We start from the raw sequence: 24,675 nt of genomic DNA on the forward strand, positions 1-24,675 counted from the left end.
AAATGTTCAAAATTTAGCTGTTTTGCACGGTTTTATTAGAGTAATTTAGTTTCCCTTTTGTAAAAACTTGTAGTTATTATTACACTTAGCAAATTTACCACACAAATTTTTGGGTCTTGACCAACGTTTTTTTTTTTTGGGTAAATGTAATTTTCATTAATAAAAAAGAATACTACAACAATCATGTGGATCTTGACCAACGTTTGGGTCAAGTTTCCTCGTAATCTAAGAACGTTCAAAATTTAGCAGTTTTCCACGGTTTTATTAAAACAAGTTCGTTTTCCTTTTATACAAATTTGTAGTTATTATTAAGGTTAGCAAATTTACCACATTAATTCTTGGGTCTAGACCAACGTTTTGGTCAAGTTTCGACGAATTCTGAGAACGTTCGACATTTAGATGTTTTGCGCGGTTTTAATAGAGCAAGTTTGTTTACCTTTTGTACAAACCTGTAGTTATTATTGAGCTTAGCAAATTTAAATTGCTTTCATTGAAAATTGAACTCAAAACCTCACGCTTACTAAACGAGTGCTCTAACCAACTGAGCTATGAAAGCTCATAAGCATAGTAAATTTACCACATAAATTCTTGGGTCTAGACCAACGTTTGGGTCAAGTTTTGTCTAATTCTGAAAACGTTCCAAATTTAGCTATTTTGCACGGTTTTATTAAAACAATTTTGTTTACCTTTTATACAAATTTGTAGTTATTATTAAGCTTAACAAATATACCGCACAAATTCTTGGGTGTAAACCAACGTTTGAGTCAAGTTTCGTCGAATTCTAAGAACGTTCCACATTTAACTGTTTTGCACGATTTTATTAAAGCACGATCGTTTCCTTTTTATACAATCTTGTAGTTATTATTACGCTTAGCAAATTTACCACACAAATTTTTGGGTCAAGTTTCCTCGTATTCTAAGAACGTTCCAAATTTAGCTGTTCTGCACGGTTTTATTAAAGGAAGTTTGTTTCCCTTTTATACAAACTTGTAGTTATTATTAAGCTTAGAAAATTTACCAACTTAATTCTTGGGTCTAGACCAACGTTTTGGTCAAGTTTCGTCGAATTCTGAGAACGTTCAAAATTTAGCTGTTTTGCGCCGTTTTATTAGAGCAAGTTTGTTTCCCTTCTATACAAACTTGTAGTTATTATTAGGCTTAGCAAATTTACCACACAAATTCTTGGGTCTAGACCAACGTTTGGGTCGAGTTTCATCGAATTCTGAGAACGTTCAAAATTTAGGTGTTTTGCGCGGTTTTATTAGAGCATGTTTGTTTCCCTTTTATACAAACTTGTAGTTATTATTACATTTAACAAATTTACCACAGAAATTCTTGGGTCTTGACCACTGTTTGGGTCAAGTTTCGTCGAATTCTGAGAACGTTCAAAATTTAGCTATTTTGCACTGTATTATTAGAACAATTTTGTTTCCCTTTTGTAGAAACTTGTAGTTATTATTAAGCTTAGTAAATATACCACACAAATTCTTGGGTGTAAACCAGCGTTTGGGTCAAGTTTCGTCGAATTCTAAGAACGTTCCACATTTTGCTGTTTTGCACGGTTTTATTAAAGCAAGTTCGTTTTCCTTTTATACAAACTTGTAGTAATTATTAAGCTTAGCAAATTTACCACATAAATTCTTGGGTCTAGACCAACGTTTTGGTTATGTTTCGTCGAATTCTGAGAACGTTCAAAATTTAGCTGTTTTTCGCGGTTTTATTAGACCAAGTTTGTTTCCCTTTTATACAAACTTGTAGTTATTATTTCTCTTAGCAAATTTACAATAAAACTTCTGGGGTCTATACCAAGGTTTGGGTGAAGGTTCGTCGTATTCTAAGAACGTTGAAAATTTAGTTGTTTTGCACGGTTTTATTAAAGTAAGTTCGTTTCCCTTTTATACAAACTTGTAGTTATTATTAAGTTTAGAAAATTTACCACATTAATTCTTGGGTCTAGACTAACTTTTTGGTGAAGTTTCTTCGATTCTGAGAACGTTCAAAATTTAGCTGTTTCGCACGGTTTTATTAAAGCAAGTTCGTTTCCCTTTTATACAAACTTGTAGTTATTATTAAACTTAGCAAATTTACCACATTAATTCTTGGGACTAGACCAATGTTTTGGTCATGTTTCGTCATATTAGAGCAAGTTTGTTTCCCTTTTATACAAACTTGTAGTTATTATAACGCTTAGCAAATTTACCACACAAATTTTTGGGTCTAGACCAACGTTTGGGTCGAGTTTCATCGAATTCTGAGAAAGTTCATTATTTAGCTGTTTTGCGGGGTTTTAATAGAGCAAGTTTGTTTCCCTTTTATAAGAATCTGTAGTTATTATTAAGCTTAGCAGATTTACCATATAAATTATTGGGTCTAGACCAACGTTTTGGTCTAGTTTCATCGAATTCTGAAAATGTTCAAAATTTAGCTGTTTTGCACGGTTTTATTAGAGTAATTTAGTTTCCCTTTTGTAAAAACTTGTAGTTATTATTACACTTAGCAAATTTACCACACAAATTTTTGGGTCTTGACCAACGTTTTTTTTTTTGGGTAAATGTAATTTTCATTAATAAAAAAGAATACTACAACAATCATGTGGATCTTGACCAACGTTTGGGTCAAGTTTCCTCGTAATCTAAGAACGTTCAAAATTTAGCAGTTTTCCACGGTTTTATTAAAACAAGTTCGTTTTCCTTTTATACAAATTTGTAGTTATTATTAAGGTTAGCAAATTTACCACATTAATTCTTGGGTCTAGACCAACGTTTTGGTCAAGTTTCGACGAATTCTGAGAACGTTCGACATTTAGATGTTTTGCGCGGTTTTAATAGAGCAAGTTTGTTTACCTTTTGTACAAACCTGTAGTTATTATTGAGCTTAGCAAATTTAAATTGCTTTCATTGAAAGTTGAACTCAAAACCTCACGCTTACTAAACGAGTGCTCTAACCAACTGAGCTATGAAAGCTCATAAGCATAGTAAATTTACCACATAAATTCTTGGGTCTAGACCAACGTTTGGGTCAAGTTTTGTCTAATTCTGAAAACGTTCCAAATTTAGCTATTTTGCACGGTTTTATTAAAACAATTTTGTTTACCTTTTATACAAATTTGTAGTTATTATTAAGCTTAACAAATATACCGCACAAATTCTTGGGTGTAAACCAACGTTTGAGTCAAGTTTCGTCGAATTCTAAGAACGTTCCACATTTAACTGTTTTGCACGATTTTATTAAAGCACGATCGTTTCCTTTTTATACAATCTTGTAGTTATTATTACGCTTAGCAAATTTACCACACAAATTTTTGGGTCAAGTTTCCTCGTATTCTAAGAACGTTCCAAATTTAGCTGTTCTGCACGGTTTTATTAAAGGAAGTTTGTTTCCCTTTTATACAAACTTGTAGTTATTATTAAGCTTAGAAAATTTACCAACTTAATTCTTGGGTCTAGACCAACGTTTTGGTCAAGTTTCGTCGAATTCTGAGAACGTTCAAAATTTAGCTGTTTTGCGCCGTTTTATTAGAGCAAGTTTGTTTCCCTTCTATACAAACTTGTAGTTATTATTAGGCTTAGCAAATTTACCACACAAATTCTTGGGTCTAGACCAACGTTTGGGTCGAGTTTCATCGAATTCTGAGAACGTTCAAAATTTAGGTGTTTTGCGCGGTTTTATTAGAGCATGTTTGTTTCCCTTTTATACAAACTTGTAGTTATTATTACATTTAACAAATTTACCACAGAAATTCTTGGGTCTTGACCACTGTTTGGGTCAAGTTTCGTCGAATTCTGAGAACGTTCAAAATTTAGCTATTTTGCACTGTATTATTAGAACAATTTTGTTTCCCTTTTGTAGAAACTTGTAGTTATTATTAAGCTTAGTAAATATACCACACAAATTCTTGGGTGTAAACCAGCGTTTGGGTCAAGTTTCGTCGAATTCTAAGAACGTTCCACATTTTGCTGTTTTGCACGGTTTTATTAAAGCAAGTTCGTTTTCCTTTTATACAAACTTGTAGTAATTATTAAGCTTAGCAAATTTACCACATAAATTCTTGGGTCTAGACCAACGTTTTGGTTATGTTTCGTCGAATTCTGAGAACGTTCAAAATTTAGCTGTTTTTCGCGGTTTTATTAGACCAAGTTTGTTTCCCTTTTATACAAACTTGTAGTTATTATTTCTCTTAGCAAATTTACAATAAAACTTCTGGGGTCTATACCAAGGTTTGGGTGAAGGTTCGTCGTATTCTAAGAACGTTGAAAATTTAGTTGTTTTGCACGGTTTTATTAAAGTAAGTTCGTTTCCCTTTTATACAAACTTGTAGTTATTATTAAGTTTAGAAAATTTACCACATTAATTCTTGGGTCTAGACTAACTTTTTGGTGAAGTTTCTTCGATTCTGAGAACGTTCAAAATTTAGCTGTTTCGCACGGTTTTATTAAAGCAAGTTCGTTTCCCTTTTATACAAACTTGTAGTTATTATTAAACTTAGCAAATTTACCACATTAATTCTTGGGACTAGACCAATGTTTTGGTCATGTTTCGTCATATTAGAGCAAGTTTGTTTCCCTTTTATACAAACTTGTAGTTATTATAACGCTTAGCAAATTTACCACACAAATTTTTGGGTCTAGACCAACGTTTGGGTCGAGTTTCATCGAATTCTGAGAAAGTTCATTATTTAGCTGTTTTGCGGGGTTTTAATAGAGCAAGTTTGTTTCCCTTTTATAAGAATCTGTAGTTATTATTAAGCTTAGCAGATTTACCATATAAATTATTGGGTCTAGACCAACGTTTTGGTCTAGTTTCATCGAATTCTGAAAATGTTCAAAATTTAGCTGTTTTGCACGGTTTTATTAGAGTAATTTAGTTTCCCTTTTGTAAAAACTTGTAGTTATTATTACACTTAGCAAATTTACCACATAAATTTTTGGGTCTTGACCAACGTTTTTTTTTTTGGGTAAATGTAATTTTCATTAATAAAAAAGAATACTACAACAATCATGTGGATCTTGACCAACGTTTGGGTCAAGTTTCCTCGTAATCTAAGAACGTTCAAAATTTAGCAGTTTTCCACGGTTTTATTAAAACAAGTTCGTTTTCCTTTTATACAAATTTGTAGTTATTATTAAGGTTAGCAAATTTACCACATTAATTCTTGGGTCTAGACCAACGTTTTGGTCAAGTTTCGACGAATTCTGAGAACGTTCGACATTTAGATGTTTTGCGCGGTTTTAATAGAGCAAGTTTGTTTACCTTTTGTACAAACCTGTAGTTATTATTGAGCTTAGCAAATTTAAATTGCTTTCATTGAAAGTTGAACTCAAAACCTCACGCTTACTAAACGAGTGCTCTAACCAACTGAGCTATGAAAGCTCATAAGCATAGTAAATTTACCACATAAATTCTTGGGTCTAGACCAACGTTTGGGTCAAGTTTTGTCTAATTCTGAAAACGTTCCAAATTTAGCTATTTTGCACGGTTTTATTAAAACAATTTTGTTTACCTTTTATACAAATTTGTAGTTATTATTAAGCTTAACAAATATACCGCACAAATTCTTGGGTGTAAACCAACGTTTGAGTCAAGTTTCGTCGAATTCTAAGAACGTTCCACATTTAACTGTTTTGCACGATTTTATTAAAGCACGATCGTTTCCTTTTTATACAATCTTGTAGTTATTATTACGCTTAGCAAATTTACCACACAAATTTTTGGGTCAAGTTTCCTCGTATTCTAAGAACGTTCCAAATTTAGCTGTTCTGCACGGTTTTATTAAAGGAAGTTTGTTTCCCTTTTATACAAACTTGTAGTTATTATTAAGCTTAGAAAATTTACCAACTTAATTCTTGGGTCTAGACCAACGTTTTGGTCAAGTTTCGTCGAATTCTGAGAACGTTCAAAATTTAGCTGTTTTGCGCCGTTTTATTAGAGCAAGTTTGTTTCCCTTCTATACAAACTTGTAGTTATTATTAGGCTTAGCAAATTTACCACACAAATTCTTGGGTCTAGACCAACGTTTGGGTCGAGTTTCATCGAATTCTGAGAACGTTCAAAATTTAGGTGTTTTGCGCGGTTTTATTAGAGCATGTTTGTTTCCCTTTTATACAAACTTGTAGTTATTATTACATTTAACAAATTTACCACAGAAATTCTTGGGTCTTGACCACTGTTTGGGTCAAGTTTCGTCGAATTCTGAGAACGTTCAAAATTTAGCTATTTTGCACTGTATTATTAGAACAATTTTGTTTCCCTTTTGTAGAAACTTGTAGTTATTATTAAGCTTAGTAAATATACCACACAAATTCTTGGGTGTAAACCAGCGTTTGGGTCAAGTTTCGTCGAATTCTAAGAACGTTCCACATTTTGCTGTTTTGCACGGTTTTATTAAAGCAAGTTCGTTTTCCTTTTATACAAACTTGTAGTAATTATTAAGCTTAGCAAATTTACCACATAAATTCTTGGGTCTAGACCAACGTTTTGGTTATGTTTCGTCGAATTCTGAGAACGTTCAAAATTTAGCTGTTTTTCGCGGTTTTATTAGACCAAGTTTGTTTCCCTTTTATACAAACTTGTAGTTATTATTTCTCTTAGCAAATTTACAATAAAACTTCTGGGGTCTATACCAAGGTTTGGGTGAAGGTTCGTCGTATTCTAAGAACGTTGAAAATTTAGTTGTTTTGCACGGTTTTATTAAAGTAAGTTCGTTTCCCTTTTATACAAACTTGTAGTTATTATTAAGTTTAGAAAATTTACCACATTAATTCTTGGGTCTAGACTAACTTTTTGGTGAAGTTTCTTCGATTCTGAGAACGTTCAAAATTTAGCTGTTTCGCACGGTTTTATTAAAGCAAGTTCGTTTCCCTTTTATACAAACTTGTAGTTATTATTAAACTTAGCAAATTTACCACATTAATTCTTGGGACTAGACCAATGTTTTGGTCATGTTTCGTCATATTAGAGCAAGTTTGTTTCCCTTTTATACAAACTTGTAGTTATTATAACGCTTAGCAAATTTACCACACAAATTTTTGGGTCTAGACCAACGTTTGGGTCGAGTTTCATCGAATTCTGAGAAAGTTCATTATTTAGCTGTTTTGCGGGGTTTTAATAGAGCAAGTTTGTTTCCCTTTTATAAGAATCTGTAGTTATTATTAAGCTTAGCAGATTTACCATATAAATTATTGGGTCTAGACCAACGTTTTGGTCTAGTTTCATCGAATTCTGAAAATGTTCAAAATTTAGCTGTTTTGCACGGTTTTATTAGAGTAATTTAGTTTCCCTTTTGTAAAAACTTGTAGTTATTATTACACTTAGCAAATTTACCACACAAATTTTTGGGTCTTGACCAACGTTTTTTTTTTTGGGTAAATGTAATTTTCATTAATAAAAAAGAATACTACAACAATCATGTGGATCTTGACCAACGTTTGGGTCAAGTTTCCTCGTAATCTAAGAACGTTCAAAATTTAGCAGTTTTCCACGGTTTTATTAAAACAAGTTCGTTTTCCTTTTATACAAATTTGTAGTTATTATTAAGGTTAGCAAATTTACCACATTAATTCTTGGGTCTAGACCAACGTTTTGGTCAAGTTTCGACGAATTCTGAGAACGTTCGACATTTAGATGTTTTGCGCGGTTTTAATAGAGCAAGTTTGTTTACCTTTTGTACAAACCTGTAGTTATTATTGAGCTTAGCAAATTTAAATTGCTTTCATTGAAAGTTGAACTCAAAACCTCACGCTTACTAAACGAGTGCTCTAACCAACTGAGCTATGAAAGCTCATAAGCATAGTAAATTTACCACATAAATTCTTGGGTCTAGACCAACGTTTGGGTCAAGTTTTGTCTAATTCTGAAAACGTTCCAAATTTAGCTATTTTGCACGGTTTTATTAAAACAATTTTGTTTACCTTTTATACAAATTTGTAGTTATTATTAAGCTTAACAAATATACCGCACAAATTCTTGGGTGTAAACCAACGTTTGAGTCAAGTTTCGTCGAATTCTAAGAACGTTCCACATTTAACTGTTTTGCACGATTTTATTAAAGCACGATCGTTTCCTTTTTATACAATCTTGTAGTTATTATTACGCTTAGCAAATTTACCACACAAATTTTTGGGTCAAGTTTCCTCGTATTCTAAGAACGTTCCAAATTTAGCTGTTCTGCACGGTTTTATTAAAGGAAGTTTGTTTCCCTTTTATACAAACTTGTAGTTATTATTAAGCTTAGAAAATTTACCAACTTAATTCTTGGGTCTAGACCAACGTTTTGGTCAAGTTTCGTCGAATTCTGAGAACGTTCAAAATTTAGCTGTTTTGCGCCGTTTTATTAGAGCAAGTTTGTTTCCCTTCTATACAAACTTGTAGTTATTATTAGGCTTAGCAAATTTACCACACAAATTCTTGGGTCTAGACCAACGTTTGGGTCGAGTTTCATCGAATTCTGAGAACGTTCAAAATTTCGGTGTTTTGCGCGGTTTTATTAGAGCATGTTTGTTTCCCTTTTATACAAACTTGTAGTTATTATTACATTTAACAAATTTACCACAGAAATTCTTGGGTCTTGACCACTGTTTGGGTCAAGTTTCGTCGAATTCTGAGAACGTTCAAAATTTAGCTATTTTGCACTGTATTATTAGAACAATTTTGTTTCCCTTTTGTAGAAACTTGTAGTTATTATTAAGCTTAGTAAATATACCACACAAATTCTTGGGTGTAAACCAGCGTTTGGGTCAAGTTTCGTCGAATTCTAAGAACGTTCCACATTTTGCTGTTTTGCACGGTTTTATTAAAGCAAGTTCGTTTTCCTTTTATACAAACTTGTAGTAATTATTAAGCTTAGCAAATTTACCACATAAATTCTTGGGTCTAGACCAACGTTTTGGTTATGTTTCGTCGAATTCTGAGAACGTTCAAAACTTAGCTGTTTTTCGCGGTTTTATTAGACCAAGTTTGTTTCCCTTTTATACAAACTTGTAGTTATTATTTCTCTTAGCAAATTTACAATAAAACTTCTGGGGTCTATACCAAGGTTTGGGTGAAGGTTCGTCGTATTCTAAGAACGTTGAAAATTTAGTTGTTTTGCACGGTTTTATTAAAGTAAGTTCGTTTCCCTTTTATACAAACTTGTAGTTATTATTAAGTTTAGAAAATTTACCACATTAATTCTTGGGTCTAGACTAACGTTTTGGTGAAGTTTCTTCGATTCTGAGAACGTTCAAAATTTAGCTGTTTCGCACGGTTTTATTAAAGCAAGTTCGTTTCCCTTTTATACAAACTTGTAGTTATTATTAAACTTAGCAAATTTACCACATTAATTCTTGGGTCTAGACCAACGTTTTGGTCATGTTTCGTCATATTAGAGCAAGTTTGTTTCCCTTTTATACAAACTTGTAGTTATTATAACGCTTAGCAAATTTACCACACAAATTTTTGGGTCTAGACCAACGTTTGGGTCGAGTTTCATCGAATTCTGAGAAAGTTCATTATTTAGCTGTTTTGCGGGGTTTTAATAGAGCAAGTTTGTTTCCCTTTTATAAGAATCTGTAGTTATTATTAAGCTTAGCAGATTTACCATATAAATTATTGGGTCTAGACCAACGTTTTGGTCTAGTTTCATCGAATTCTGAAAATGTTCAAAATTTAGCTGTTTTGCACGGTTTTATTAGAGTAATTTAGTTTCCCTTTTGTAAAAACTTGTAGTTATTATTACACTTAGCAAATTTACCACACAAATTTTTGGGTCTTGACCAACGTTTTTTTTTTTGGGTAAATGTAATTTTCATTAATAAAAAAGAATACTACAACAATCATGTGGATCTTGACCAACGTTTGGGTCAAGTTTCCTCGTAATCTAAGAACGTTCAAAATTTAGCAGTTTTCCACGGTTTTATTAAAACAAGTTCGTTTTCCTTTTATACAAATTTGTAGTTATTATTAAGGTTAGCAAATTTACCACATTAATTCTTGGGTCTAGACCAACGTTTTGGTCAAGTTTCGACGAATTCTGAGAACGTTCGACATTTAGATGTTTTGCGCGGTTTTAATAGAGCAAGTTTGTTTACCTTTTGTACAAACCTGTAGTTATTATTGAGCTTAGCAAATTTAAATTGCTTTCATTGAAAGTTGAACTCAAAACCTCACGCTTACTAAACGAGTGCTCTAACCAACTGAGCTATGAAAGCTCATAAGCATAGTAAATTTACCACATAAATTCTTGGGTCTAGACCAACGTTTGGGTCAAGTTTTGTCTAATTCTGAAAACGTTCCAAATTTAGCTATTTTGCACGGTTTTATTAAAACAATTTTGTTTACCTTTTATACAAATTTGTAGTTATTATTAAGCTTAACAAATATACCGCACAAATTCTTGGGTGTAAACCAACGTTTGAGTCAAGTTTCGTCGAATTCTAAGAACGTTCCACATTTAGCTGTTTTGCACGATTTTATTAAAGCACGATCGTTTCCTTTTTATACAATCTTGTAGTTATTATTACGCTTAGCAAATTTACCACACAAATTTTTGGATCAAGTTTCCTCGTATTCTAAGAACGTTCCAAATTTAGCTGTTCTGCACGGTTTTATTAAAGGAAGTTTGTTTCCCTTTTATACAAACTTGTAGTTATTATTAAGCTTAGAAAATTTACCAACTTAATTCTTGGGTCTAGACCAACGTTTTGGTCAAGTTTCGTCGAATTCTGAGAAAGTTCAAAATTCAGCTGTTTTGCGCCGTTTTATTAGAGCAAGTTTGTTTCCCTTCTATACAAACTTGTAGTTATTATTAGGCTTAGCAAATTTACCACACAAATTCTTGGGTCTAGACCAACGTTTGGGTCGAGTTTCATCGAATTCTGAGAACGTTCAAAATTTAGGTGTTTTGCGCGGTTTTATTAGAGCATGTTTGTTTCCCTTTTATACAAACTTGTAGTTATTATTACATTTAGCAAATTTACCACACAAATTCTTGGGTCTTGACCACTGTTTGGGTCAAGTTTCGTCGAATTCTGAGAACGTTCAAAATTTAGCTATTTTGCACTGTATTATTAGAACAATTTTGTTTCCCTTTTGTAGAAACTTGTAGTTATTATTAAGCTTAGTAAATATACCACACAAATTCTTGGGTGTAAACCAGCGTTTGGGTCAAGTTTCGTCGAATTCTAAGAACGTTCCACATTTTGCTGTTTTGCACGGTTTTATTAAAGCAAGTTCGTTTTCCTTTTATACAAACTTGTAGTAATTATTAAGCTTAGCAAATTTACCACATAAATTCTTGGGTCTAGACCAACGTTTTGGTTATGTTTCGTCGAATTCTGAGAACGTTCAAAACTTAGCTGTTTTTCGCGGTTTTATTAGACCAAGTTTGTTTCCCTTTTATACAAACTTGTAGTTATTATTTCTCTTAGCAAATTTACAATAAAACTTCTGGGGTCTATACCAAGGTTTGGGTGAAGGTTCGTCGTATTCTAAGAACGTTGAAAATTTAGTTGTTTTGCACGGTTTTATTAAAGTAAGTTCGTTTCCCTTTTATACAAACTTGTAGTTATTATTAAGTTTAGAAAATTTACCACATTAATTCTTGGGTCTAGACTAACGTTTTGGTGAAGTTTCTTCGATTCTGAGAACGTTCAAAATTTAGCTGTTTCGCACGGTTTTATTAAAGCAAGTTCGTTTCCCTTTTATACAAACTTGTAGTTATTATTAAACTTAGCAAATTTACCACATTAATTCTTGGGTCTAGACCAACGTTTTGGTCATGTTTCGTCATATTAGAGCAAGTTTGTTTCCCTTTTATACAAACTTGTAGTTATTATAACGCTTAGCAAATTTACCACACAAATTTTTGGGTCTAGACCAACGTTTGGGTCGAGTTTCATCGAATTCTGAGAAAGTTCATTATTTAGCTGTTTTGCGGGGTTTTAATAGAGCAAGTTTGTTTCCCTTTTATAAGAATCTGTAGTTATTATTAAGCTTAGCAGATTTACCATATAAATTATTGGGTCTAGACCAACGTTTTGGTCTAGTTTCATCGAATTCTGAAAATGTTCAAAATTTAGCTGTTTTGCACGGTTTTATTAGAGTAATTTAGTTTCCCTTTTGTAAAAACTTGTAGTTATTATTACACTTAGCAAATTTACCACACAAATTTTTGGGTCTTGACCAACGTTTTTTTTTTTGGGTAAATGTAATTTTCATTAATAAAAAAGAATACTACAACAATCATGTGGATCTTGACCAACGTTTGGGTCAAGTTTCCTCGTAATCTAAGAACGTTCAAAATTTAGCAGTTTTCCACGGTTTTATTAAAACAAGTTCGTTTTCCTTTTATACAAATTTGTAGTTATTATTAAGGTTAGCAAATTTACCACATTAATTCTTGGGTCTAGACCAACGTTTTGGTCAAGTTTCGACGAATTCTGAGAACGTTCGACATTTAGATGTTTTGCGCGGTTTTAATAGAGCAAGTTTGTTTACCTTTTGTACAAACCTGTAGTTATTATTGAGCTTAGCAAATTTAAATTGCTTTCATTGAAAGTTGAACTCAAAACCTCACGCTTACTAAACGAGTGCTCTAACCAACTGAGCTATGAAAGCTCATAAGCATAGTAAATTTACCACATAAATTCTTGGGTCTAGACCAACGTTTGGGTCAAGTTTTGTCTAATTCTGAAAACGTTCCAAATTTAGCTATTTTGCACGGTTTTATTAAAACAATTTTGTTTACCTTTTATACAAATTTGTAGTTATTATTAAGCTTAACAAATATACCGCACAAATTCTTGGGTGTAAACCAACGTTTGAGTCAAGTTTCGTCGAATTCTAAGAACGTTCCACATTTAGCTGTTTTGCACGATTTTATTAAAGCACGATCGTTTCCTTTTTATACAATCTTGTAGTTATTATTACGCTTAGCAAATTTACCACACAAATTTTTGGGTCAAGTTTCCTCGTATTCTAAGAACGTTCCAAATTTAGCTGTTCTGCACGGTTTTATTAAAGGAAGTTTGTTTCCCTTTTATACAAACTTGTAGTTATTATTAAGCTTAGAAAATTTACCAACTTAATTCTTGGGTCTAGACCAACGTTTTGGTCAAGTTTCGTCGAATTCTGAGAAAACGTTCAAAATTTAGCTGTTTTGCGCCGTTTTATTAGAGCAAGTTTGTTTCCCTTCTATACAAACTTGTAGTTATTATTAGGCTTAGCAAATTTACCACACAAATTCTTGGGTCTAGACCAACGTTTGGGTCGAGTTTCATCGAATTCTGAGAACGTTCAAAATTTAGGTGTTTTGCGCGGTTTTATTAGAGCATGTTTGTTTCCCTTTTATACAAACTTGTAGTTATTATTACATTTAACAAATTTACCACACAAATTCTTGGGTCTTGACCACTGTTTGGGTCAAGTTTCGTCGAATTCTGAGAACGTTCAAAATTTAGCTATTTTGCACTGTATTATTAGAACAATTTTGTTTCCCTTTTGTAGAAACTTGTAGTTATTATTAAGCTTAGTAAATATACCACACAAATTCTTGGGTGTAAACCAGCGTTTGGGTCAAGTTTCGTCGAATTCTAAGAACGTTCCACATTTTGCTGTTTTGCACGGTTTTATTAAAGCAAGTTCGTTTTCCTTTTATACAAACTTGTAGTAATTATTAAGCTTAGCAAATTTACCACATAAATTCTTGGGTCTAGACCAACGTTTTGGTTATGTTTCGTCGAATTCTGAGAACGTTCAAAATTTAGCTGTTTTTCGCGGTTTTATTAGACCAAGTTTGTTTCCCTTTTATACAAAGTTTGTGTTATTATTTCTCTTAGCAAATTTACAATAAAACTTCTGGGGTCTATACCAAGGTTTGGGTGAAGGTTCGTCGTATTCTAAGAACGTTGAAAATTTAGTTGTTTTGCACGGTTTTATTAAAGTAAGTTCGTTTCCCTTTTATACAAACTTGTAGTTATTATTAAGCTTAGAAAATTTACCACATTAATTCTTGGGTCTAGACTAACGTTTTGGTGAAGTTTCTTCGATTCTGAGAACGTTCAAAATTTAGCTGTTTCGCACGGTTTTATTAAAGCAAGTTCGTTTCCCTTTTATACAAACTTGTAGTTATTATTAAACTTAGCAAATTTACCACATTAATTCTTGGGTCTAGACCAACGTTTTGGTCATGTTTCGTCATATTAGAGCAAGTTTGTTTCCCTTTTATACAAACTTGTAGTTATTATAACGCTTAGCAAATTTACCACACAAATTTTGGGTCTAGACCAACGTTTGGGTCGAGTTTCATCGAATTCTGAGAAAGTTCATTATTTAGCTGTTTTGCGGGGTTTTAATAGAGCAAGTTTGTTTCCCTTTTTATAAGAATCTGTAGTTATTATTAAGCTTAGCAGATTTACCACATAAATTCTTGGGTCTAGACCAACGTTTTGGTCTAGTTTCATCGAATTCTGAAAATGTTCAAAATTTAGCTGTTTTGCACGGTTTTATTAGAGTAATTTAGTTTCCCTTTTGTAAAAACTTGTAGTTATTATTACACTTAGCAAATTTACCACACAAATTTTTGGGTCTTGACCAACGTTTTTTTTTTTTGGGTAAATGTAATTTTCATTAATAAAAAAAGAATAGTACAACAATCATGTGGATCTTGACCAACGTTTGGGTCAAGTTTCCTCGTAATGTAAGAACGTTCAAAATTTAGCAGTTTTCCACAGTTTTATTAAAACAAGTTCGTTTTCCTTTTATACAAATTTGTAGTTATTATTAAGGTTAGCAAATTACCACATTAATTCTTGGGTCTAGACCAACGTTTTGGTCAAGTTTCAACGAATTCTGAGAACGTTCGACATTTAGATGTTTTGCGCGGTTTTAATAGAGCAAGTTTGTTTACCTTTTATACAAACCTGTAGTTATTATTGAGCTTAGCAAATTTAAATTGCTTTCATTGAAAGTTGAACTCAAAACCTCACGCTTACTAAACGAGTGCTCTAACCCACTAAGCTATGAAAGCTCATAAGCTTAGTAAATTTACCACATAAATTCTTGGGTCTAGACCAACGTTTGGGTCAAGTTTTGTCTAATTCTGAAAACGTTCCAAATTTAGCTATTTTGCACGGTTTTATTAAAACAATTTTGTTTACCTTTTATACAAATTTGTAGTTATTATTAAGCTTAACAAATATACCGCACAAATTCTTGGGTGTAAACCAATGTTTGAGTCAAGTTTCGTCGAATTCTAAAAACGTTCCACATTTAGCTGTTTTGCACGATTTTATTAAAGCACGATCGTTTCCTTTTTATACAATCTTGTAGTTAATATTACGCTTAGCAAATTTACCACACAAATTTTTGGGTCAAGTTTCCTCGTATTCTAAGAACGTTCCAAATTTAGCTGTTCTGCACGGTTTTATTAAAGGAAGTTTGTTTCCCTTTTATACAAACTTGTAGTTATTATTAAGCTTAGAAAATTTACCAACTTAATTCTTGGGTCTAGACCAACGTTTTGGTCAAGTTTCGTCGAATTCTGAGAACGTTCAAAATTTAGCTGTTTTGCGCCGTTTTATTAGAGCAAGTTTGTTTCCCTTCTATACAAACTTGTAGTTATTAGTAGGCTTAGCAAATTTACCACACAAATTCTTGGGTCTAGACCAACGTTTGGGTCGAGTTTCATCGAATTCTGAGAACGTTCAAAATTTAGGTGTTTTGCGCGGTTTTATTAGAGCATGTTTGTTTCCCTTTTATACAAACTTGTAGTTATTATTACATTTAGCAAATTTACCACACAAATTCTTGGGTCTTGACCACTGTTTGGGTCAAGTTTCGTCGAATTCTGAGAACGTTCAAAATTTAGCTATTTTGCACTGTATTATTAGAAAAATTTTGTTTCCCTTTTGTAGAAACTTGTAGTTATTATTAAGCTTAGTAAATATACCACACAAATTCTCGGGTGTAAACCAGCGTTTGGGTCAAGTTTCGTCGAATTCTAAGAACGTTCCACATTTTGCTGTTTTGCACGGTTTTATTAAATCAAGTTCGTTTTCCTTTTATACAAACTTGTAGTAATTATTAAGCTTAGCAAATTTACCACATAAATTCTTGGGTCTAGACCAACGTTTTGGTTATGTTTCGTCGAATTCTGAGAACGTTCAAAATTTAGCTGTTTTTCGCGGTTTTATTAGACCAAGTTTGTTTCCCTTTTATACAAATTTGTAGTTATTATTTCTCTTAGCAAATTTACAATAAAACTTCTGGGGTCTATACCAAGGTTTGGGTGAAGGTTCGTCGTATTCTAAGAACGTTGAAAATTTAGTTGTTTTGCACGATTTTATTAAAGTAAGTTCGTTTCCCTTTTATACAAACTTGTAGTTATTATTAAGTTTAGAAAATTTACCACATTAATTCTTGGGTCTAGACTAACGTTTTGGTGAAGTTTCTTCGATTCTGAGAACGTTCAAAATTTAGCTGTTTCGCACGGTTTTATTAAAGCAAGTTCGTTTCCCTTTTATACAAACTTGTAGTTATTATTAAACTTAGCAAATTTACCACATTAATTCTTGGGTCTAGACCAACGTTTTGGTCATGTTTCGTCATATTAGAGCAAGTTTGTTTCCCTTTTATACAAACTTGTAGTTATTATAACGCTTAGCAAATTTACCACACAAATTTTTGGGTCTAGACCAACGTTTGGGTCGAGTTTCATCGAATTCTGAGAAAGTTCATTATTTAGCTGTTTTGCGGGGTTTTAATAGAGCAAGTTTGTTTCCCTTTTATAAGAATCTGTAGTTATTATTAAGCTTAGCAGATTTACCATATAAATTATTGGGTCTAGACCAACGTTTTGGTCTAATTTCATCGAATTCTGAAAATGTTCAAAATTTAGCTGTTTTGCACGGTTTTATTAGAGTAATTTAGTTTCCCTTTTGTAAAAACTTGTAGTTATTATTACACTTAGCAAATTTACCACACAAATTTTTGGGTCTTGACCAACGTTTTTTTTTTTTGGTAAATGTAATTTTCATTAATAAAAAAGAATACTACAACAATCATGTGGATCTTGACCAACGTTTGGGTCAAGTTTCCTCGTAATCTAAGAACGTTCAAAATTTAGCAGTTTTCCACGGTTTTATTAAAACAAGTTCGTTTTCCTTTTATACAAATTTGTAGTTATTATTAAGGTTAGCAAATTTACCACATTAATTCTTGGGTCTAGACCAACGTTTTGGTCAAGTTTCGACGAATTCTGAGAACGTTAGACATTTAGATGTTTTGCGCGGTTTTAATAGAGCAAGTTTGTTTACCTTTTATACAAACCTGTAGTTATTATTGAGCTTAGCAAATTTAAATTGCTTTCATTGAAAGTTGAACTCAAAACCTCACGCTTACTAAACGAGTGCTCTAACCAACTGAGCTATGAAAGCTCATAAGCTTAGTAAATTTACCACATAAATTCTTGGGTCTAGACCAACGTTTGGGTCAAGTTTTGTCTAATTCTGAAAACGTTCCAAATTTAGCTATTTTGCACGGTTTTATTAAAACAATTTTGTTTACCTTTTATACAAATTTGTAGTTATTATTAAGCTTAACAAATATACCGCACAAATTCTTGGGTGTAAACCAACGTTTGAGTCAAGTTTCGTCGAATTCTAAGAACGTTCCACATTTAGCTGTTTTGCACGATTTTATTAAAGCACGATCGTTTCCTTTTTATACAATCTTGTAGTTATTATTACGCTTAGCAAATTTACCACACAAATTTTTGGGTCAAGTTTCCTCGTATTCTAAGAACGTTCCAAATTTAGCTGTTCTGCACGGTTTTATTAAAGGAAGTTTGTTTCCCTTTTATACAAACTTGTAGTTATTATTAAGCTTAGAAAATTTACCAACTTAATTCTTGGGTCTAGACCAACGTTTTGGTCAAGTTTCGTCGAATTCTGAGAACGTTCAAAATTTAGCTGTTTTGCGCCGTTTTATTAGAGCAAGTTTGTTTCCCTTCTATACAAACTTGTAGTTATTATTAGGCTTAGCAAATTTACCACACAAATTCTTGGGTCTAGACCAACGTTTGGGTCGAGTTTCATCGAATTCTGAGAACGTTCAAAATTTAGGTGTTTTGCGCGGTTTTATTAGAGCATGTTTGTTTCCCTTTTATACAAACTTGTAGTTATTATTACATTTAGCAAATTTACCACACAAATTCTTGGGTCTTGACCACTGTTTGGGTCAAGTTTCGTCGAATTCTGAGAACGTTCAAAATTTAGCTATTTTGCACTGTATTATTAGAACAATTTTGTTTCCCTTTTGTAGAAACTTGTAGTTATTATTAAGCTTAGTAAATATACCACACAAATTCTTGGGTGTAAACCAGCGTTTGGGTCAAGTTTCGTCGAATTCTAAGAACGTTCCACATTTTGCTGTTTTGCACGGTTTTATTAAAGCAAGTTCGTTTTCCTTTTATACAAACTTGTAGTAATTATTAAGCTTAGCAAATTTACCACATAAATTCTTGGGTCTAGACCAACGTTTTGGTTATGTTTCGTCGAATTCTGAGAACGTTCAAAATTTAGCTGTTTTTCGCGGTTTTATTAGACCAAGTTTGTTTCCCTTTTATACAAACTTGTAGTTATTATTTCTCTTAGCAAATTTACAATAAAACTTCTGGGGTCTATACCAAGGTTTGGGTGAAGGTTCGTCGTATTCTAAGAACGTTGAAAATTTAGTTGTTTTGCACGGTTTTATTAAAGTAAGTTCGTTTCCCTTTTATACAAACTTGTAGTTATTATTAAGTTTAGAAAATTTACCACATTAATTCTTGGGTCTAGACTAACGTTTTGGTGAAGTTTCTTCGATTCTGAGAACGTTCAAAATTTAGCTGTTTCGCACGGTTTTATTAAAGCAAGTTCGTTTCCCTTTTATACAAACTTGTAGTTATTATTAAACTTAGCAAATTTACCACATTAATTCTTGGGTCTAGACCAACGTTTTGGTCATGTTTCGTCATATTAGAGCAAGTTTGTTTCCCTTTTATACAAACTTGTAGTTATTATAACGCTTAGCAAATTTACCACACAAATTTTTGGGTCTAGACCAACGTTTGGGTCGAGTTTCATCGAATTCTGAGAAAGTTCATTATTTAGCTGTTTTGCGGGGTTTTAATAGAGCAAGTTTGTTTCCCTTTTATAAGAATCTGTAGTTATTATTAAGCTTAGCAGATTTACCATATAAATTATTGGGTCTAGACCAACGTTTTGGTCTAGTTTCATCGAATTCTGAAAATGTTCAAAATTTAGCTGTTTTGCACGGTTTTATTAGAGTAATTTAGTTTCCCTTTTGTAAAAACTTGTAGTTATTATTACACTTAGCAAATTTACCACACAAATTTTTGGGTCTTGACCAACGTTTTTTTTTTTGGGTAAATGTAATTTTCATTAATAAAAAAGAATACTACAACAATCATGTGGATCTTGACCAACGTTTGGGTCAAGTTTCCTCGTAATCTAAGAACGTTCAAAATTTAGCAGTTTTTCACGGTTTTATTAAAACAAGTTCGTTTTCCTTTTATACAAATTTGTAGTTATTATTAAGGTTAGCAAATTTACCACATTAATTCTTGGGTCTAGACCAACGTTTTGGTCAAGTTTCGACGAATTCTGAGAACGTTCGACATTTAGATGTTTTGCGCGGTTTTAATAGAGCAAGTTTGTTTACCTTTTGTACAAACCTGTAGTTATTATTGAGCTTAGCAAATTTAAATTGCTTTCATTGAAAGTTGAACTCAAAACCTCACGCTTACTAAACGAGTGCTCTAACCAACTGAGCTATGAAAGCTCATAAGCATAGTAAATTTACCACATAAATTCTTGGGTCTAGACCAACGTTTGGGTCAAGTTTTGTCTAATTCTGAAAACGTTCCAAATTTAGCTATTTTGCACGGTTTTATTAAAACAATTTTGTTTACCTTTTATACAAATTTGTAGTTATTATTAAGCTTAACAAATATACCGCACAAATTCTTGGGTGTAAACCAACGTTTGAGTCAAGTTTCGTCGAATTCTAAGAACGTTCCACATTTAGCTGTTTTGCACGATTTTATTAAAGCACGATCGTTTCCTTTTTATACAATCTTGTAGTTATTATTACGCTTAGCAAATTTACCACACAAATTTTTGGGTCAAGTTTCCTCGTATTCTAAGAACGTTCCAAATTTAGCTGTTCTGCACGGTTTTATTAAAGGAAGTTTGTTTCCCTTTTATACAAACTTGTAGTTATTATTAAGCTTAGAAAATTTACCAACTTAATTCTTGGGTCTAGACCAACGTTTTGGTCAAGTTTCGTCGAATTCTGAGAACGTTCAAAATTTAGCTGTTTTGCGCCGTTTTATTAGAGCAAGTTTGTTTCCCTTCTATACAAACTTGTAGTTATTATTAGGCTTAGCAAATTTATCACACAAATTCTTGGGTCTAGACCAACGTTTGGGTCGAGTTTCATCGAATTCTGAGAACGTTCAAAATTTAGGTGTTTTGCGCGGTTTTATTAGAGCATGTTTGTTTCCCTTTTATACAAACTTGTAGTTATTATTACATTTAGCAAATTTACCACACAAATTCTTGGGTCTTGACCACTGTTTGGGTCAAGTTTCGTCGAATTCTGAGAACGTTCAAAATTTAGCTATTTTGCACTGTATTATTAGAACAATTTTGTTTCCCTTTTGTAGAAACTTGTAGTTATTATTAAGCTTAGTAAATATACCACACAAATTCTTGGGTGTAAACCAGCGTTTGGGTCAAGTTTCGTCGAATTCTAAGAACGTTCCACATTTTGCTGTTTTGCACGGTTTTATTAAAGCAAGTTCGTTTTCCTTTTATACAAACTTGTAGTTATTATTAAGCTTAGCAAATTTACCACATAAATTCTTGGGTCTAGACCAATGTTTTGGTTATGTTTCGTCGAATTCTGAGAACGTTCAAAAATTTAGCTGTTTTGCGCGGTTTTATTAGAGCAAGTTTGTTTCCCTTTTATAAAAACTTGTAGTTATTATTAGGTTTAGCAAATTTACCACACAAATTCTTGGGTCTAGACCAACGTTTGGGTCGAGTTTCGTCGAATTCTGAGAACGTTCAAAGTTTTGGTGTTTTGCACGGTTTTATTAGAGCATGTTTGTTTCCCTTTTATACAAACTTGTAGTTATTATTACGTTTAGCAAATTTACCACACAAATTCTTGGGTCTTGACCACTGTTTGGGTCAAGTTTCGTCGAATTCTGAGAACGTTCAAAATTTAGCTATTTTGCACTATTTTATTAGAACAATTTTGTTTCCCTTTTATACAAACTTGTAGCTATTATTAAGTTTATTAAATATACCACACAAATTCTTGGGTGTAAACCAGCGTTTGGGTCAAGTTTCGTCGAATTCTAAGAACGTTCCACATTTTGCTGTTTTGCACGGTTTTATTAAAGCAAGTTCGTTTTCCTTTTAGACAAACTTGTAGTAATTATTAAGCTTAGCAAATTTACCACATAAATTCTTGGGTCTAGACCAACGTTTTGGTTATGTTTCGTCGAATTCTGAGAACGTTCAAAATTTAGCTGTTTTTCGCGGTTTTATTAGACCAAGTTTGTTTCCCTTTTATACAAACTTGTAGTTATTATTTCTCTTAGCAAATTTACAATAAAACTTCTGGGGTCTATACCAAGGTTTGGGTGAAGGTTCGTCGTATTCTAAGAACGTTGAAAATTTAGTTGTTTTGCACGGTTTTATTAAAGTAAGTTCGTTTCCCTTTTATACAAGCTTGTAGTTATTATTAAGCTTAGAAAATTTACCACATTAATTCTTGGGTCTAGACTAACGTTTTGGTGAAGTTTCTTCGATTCTGAGAACGATCAAAATTTAGCTGTTTCGCACGGTTTTATTAAAGCAAGTTCGTTTCCCTTTTATACAAACTTGTAGTTATTATTAAACTTAGCAAATTTACCACATTAATTCTTGGGTCTAGACCAACGTTTTGTTCATGTTTCGCCATATTAGAGCAAGTTTGTTTCCCTTTTATACAAACTTGTAGTTATTTTAACGCTTAGCAAATTTACCACACAAATTTTTGGGTCTAGACCAACGTTTGGGTCGAGTTTCGTCGAATTCTGAGAACGTTCAATATTTAGCTGTTTTGCACGGTTTTATTAGAGCATATTTGTTTTCCTTTTATACAAACTTATAGTTATTATTACGTTTAGCAAATTTACCACACAAATTCTAGGGTCTTGACCACTGTTTGGGTCAAGTTTCGTCGAATTCTGAGAACGTTCAAAATTTAGCTATTTTGCACTATTTTATTAGAACAATTTTGTTTCCCTTTTATACAAACTTGTAGTTATCATTAAGTTTATTAAATATACCACAGAAATTCTTGGGTGTAAACCAGCGTTTGGGTCAAGTTTCGTCGAATTCTAAGAACGTTCCACATTTTGCTGTTTTGCACGGTTTTATTAAAGCAAGTTCGTTTTCCTTTTAGACAAACTTGTAGTAATTATTAAGCTTAGCAAATTTACCACATAAATTCTTGGGTCTAGACCAACGTTTTGGTTATGTTTCGTCGAATTCTGAGAACGTTCAAAATTTAGCTGTTTTTCGCGGTTTTATTAGACCAAGTTTGTTTCCCTTTTATACAAACTTGTAGTTATTATTTCTCTTAGCAAATTTACAATAAAACTTCTGGGGTCTATACCAAGGTTTGGGTGAAGGTTCGTCGTATTCTAAGAACGTTGAAAATTTAGTTGTTTTGCACGGTTTTATTAAAGTAAGTTCGTTTCCCTTTTATACAAACTTGTAGTTATTATTAAGCTTAGAAAATTTACCACATTAATTCTTGGGTCTAGACTAACGTTTTGGTGAAGTTTCTTCGATTCTGAGAACGTTCAAAATTTAGCTGTTTCGCACGGTTTTATTAAAGCAAGTTCGTTTCCCTTTTATACAAACTTGTAGTTATTATTAAACTTAGCAAATTTACCACATTAATTCTTGGGTCTAGACCAACGTTTTGGTCATGTTTCGTCATATTAGAGCAAGTTTGTTTCCCTTTTATACAAACTTGTAGTTATTATAACGCTTAGCAAATTTACCACACAAATTTTTGGGTCTAGACCAACGTTTGGGTCGAGTTTCATCGAATTCTGAGAAAGTTCATTATTTAGCTGTTTTGCGGGGTTTTAATAGAGCAAGTTTGTTTCCCTTTTTATAAGAATCTGTAGTTATTATTAAGCTTAGCATATTTACCACATAAATTCTTGGGTCTAGACCAACGTTTTGGTATAGTTTCATCGAATTCTGAAAATGTTCAAAATTTAGCTGTTTTGCACGGTTTTATTAGAGTAATTTAGTTTCCCTTTTGTAAAAACTTGTAGTTATTATTACACTTAGCAAATTTACCACACAAATTTTTGGGTCTTGACCAACGTTTTTTTTTTTGGGTAAATGTAATTTTCATTAATAAAAAAGAATAGTACAACAATCATGTGGATCTTGACCAACGTTTGGGTCAAGTTTCCTCGTAATCTAAGAACGTTCAAAATTTAGGAGTTTTCCACGGTTTTATTAAAACAAGTTCGTTTTCCTTTTATACAAATTTGTAGTTATTATTAAGGTTAGCAAATTTACCACATAATTCTTGGGTCTAGACCAACGTTTTGGTCAAGTTTCGACGAATTCTGAGAACGTTCGACATTTAGATGTTTTGCGCGGTTTTAATAGAGCAAGTTTGTTTACCTTTTATACAAACCTGTAGTTATTATTGAACTTAGCAAATTTAAATTGCTTTCATTGAAAGTTGAACTCAAAACCTCACGCTTACTAAACGAGTGCTCTAACCCACTGAGCTATGAAAGCTCATAAGCTTAGTAAATTTACCACATAAATTCTTGCGTCTAGACCAACGTTTGGGTCAAGTTTTGTCTAATTCTGAAAACGTTCCAAATTTAGCTATTTTGCACGGTTTTATTAAAACAATTTTGTTTACCTTTTATACAAATTTGTAGTTATTATTAAGCTTAACAAATATACCGCACAAATTCTTGGGTGTAAACCAACGTTTGAGTCAAGTTTCGTCGAATTCTAAGAACGTTCCACATTTAGCTGTTTTGCACGATTTTATTAAAGCACGATCGTTTCCTTTTTATACAATCTTGTAGTTATTATTACGCTTAGCAAATTTACCACACAAATATTTGGGTCAAGTTTCCTCGTATTCTAAGAACGTTCCAAATTTAGCTGTTCTGCACGGTTTTATTAAAGGAAGTTTGTTTCCCTTTTATACAAACTTGTAGTTATTATTAAGCTTAGAAAATTTACCAACTTAATTCTTGGGTCTAGACCAACGTTTTGGTCAAGTTTCGTCGAATTCTGAGAACGTTCAAAATTTAGCTGTTTTGCGCCGTTTTATTAGAGCAAGTTTGTTTCCCTTCTATACAAACTTGTAGTTATTATTAGGCTTAGCAAATTTACCACACAAATTCTTGGGTCTAGACCAACGTTTGGGTCGAGTTTCATCGAATTCTGAGAACGTTCAAAATTTAGGTGTTTTGCGCGGTTTTATTAGAGCATGTTTGTTTCCCTTTTATACAAACTTGTAGTTATTATTACATTTAGCAAATTTACCACACAAATTCTTGGGTCTTGACCACTGTTTGGGTCAAGTTTC

At 32.4% G+C, this 24,675-nt stretch overlaps 1 non-coding gene across 1 annotated transcript; it reads right to left on the bottom strand.

Annotated features, from left to right (window-relative positions):
• Positions 1-482: 482 nt before the first annotated feature.
• Positions 483-556, bottom strand: TRNAT-AGU (transfer RNA threonine (anticodon AGU)). Its single transcript has one exon. It is a non-coding gene; the product is annotated as a tRNA-Thr (tRNA).
• Between the last annotated feature and the right edge of the window lie 24,119 nt (positions 557-24,675).

Source organism: Sesamum indicum, linkage group LG7, assembly GCF_026168435.1.
Source record: "Sesamum indicum cultivar Baizhima isolate 11 linkage group LG7, ASM2616843v1, whole genome shotgun sequence".
Classification (NCBI taxonomy): domain Eukaryota; kingdom Viridiplantae; phylum Streptophyta; class Magnoliopsida; order Lamiales; family Pedaliaceae; genus Sesamum; species Sesamum indicum.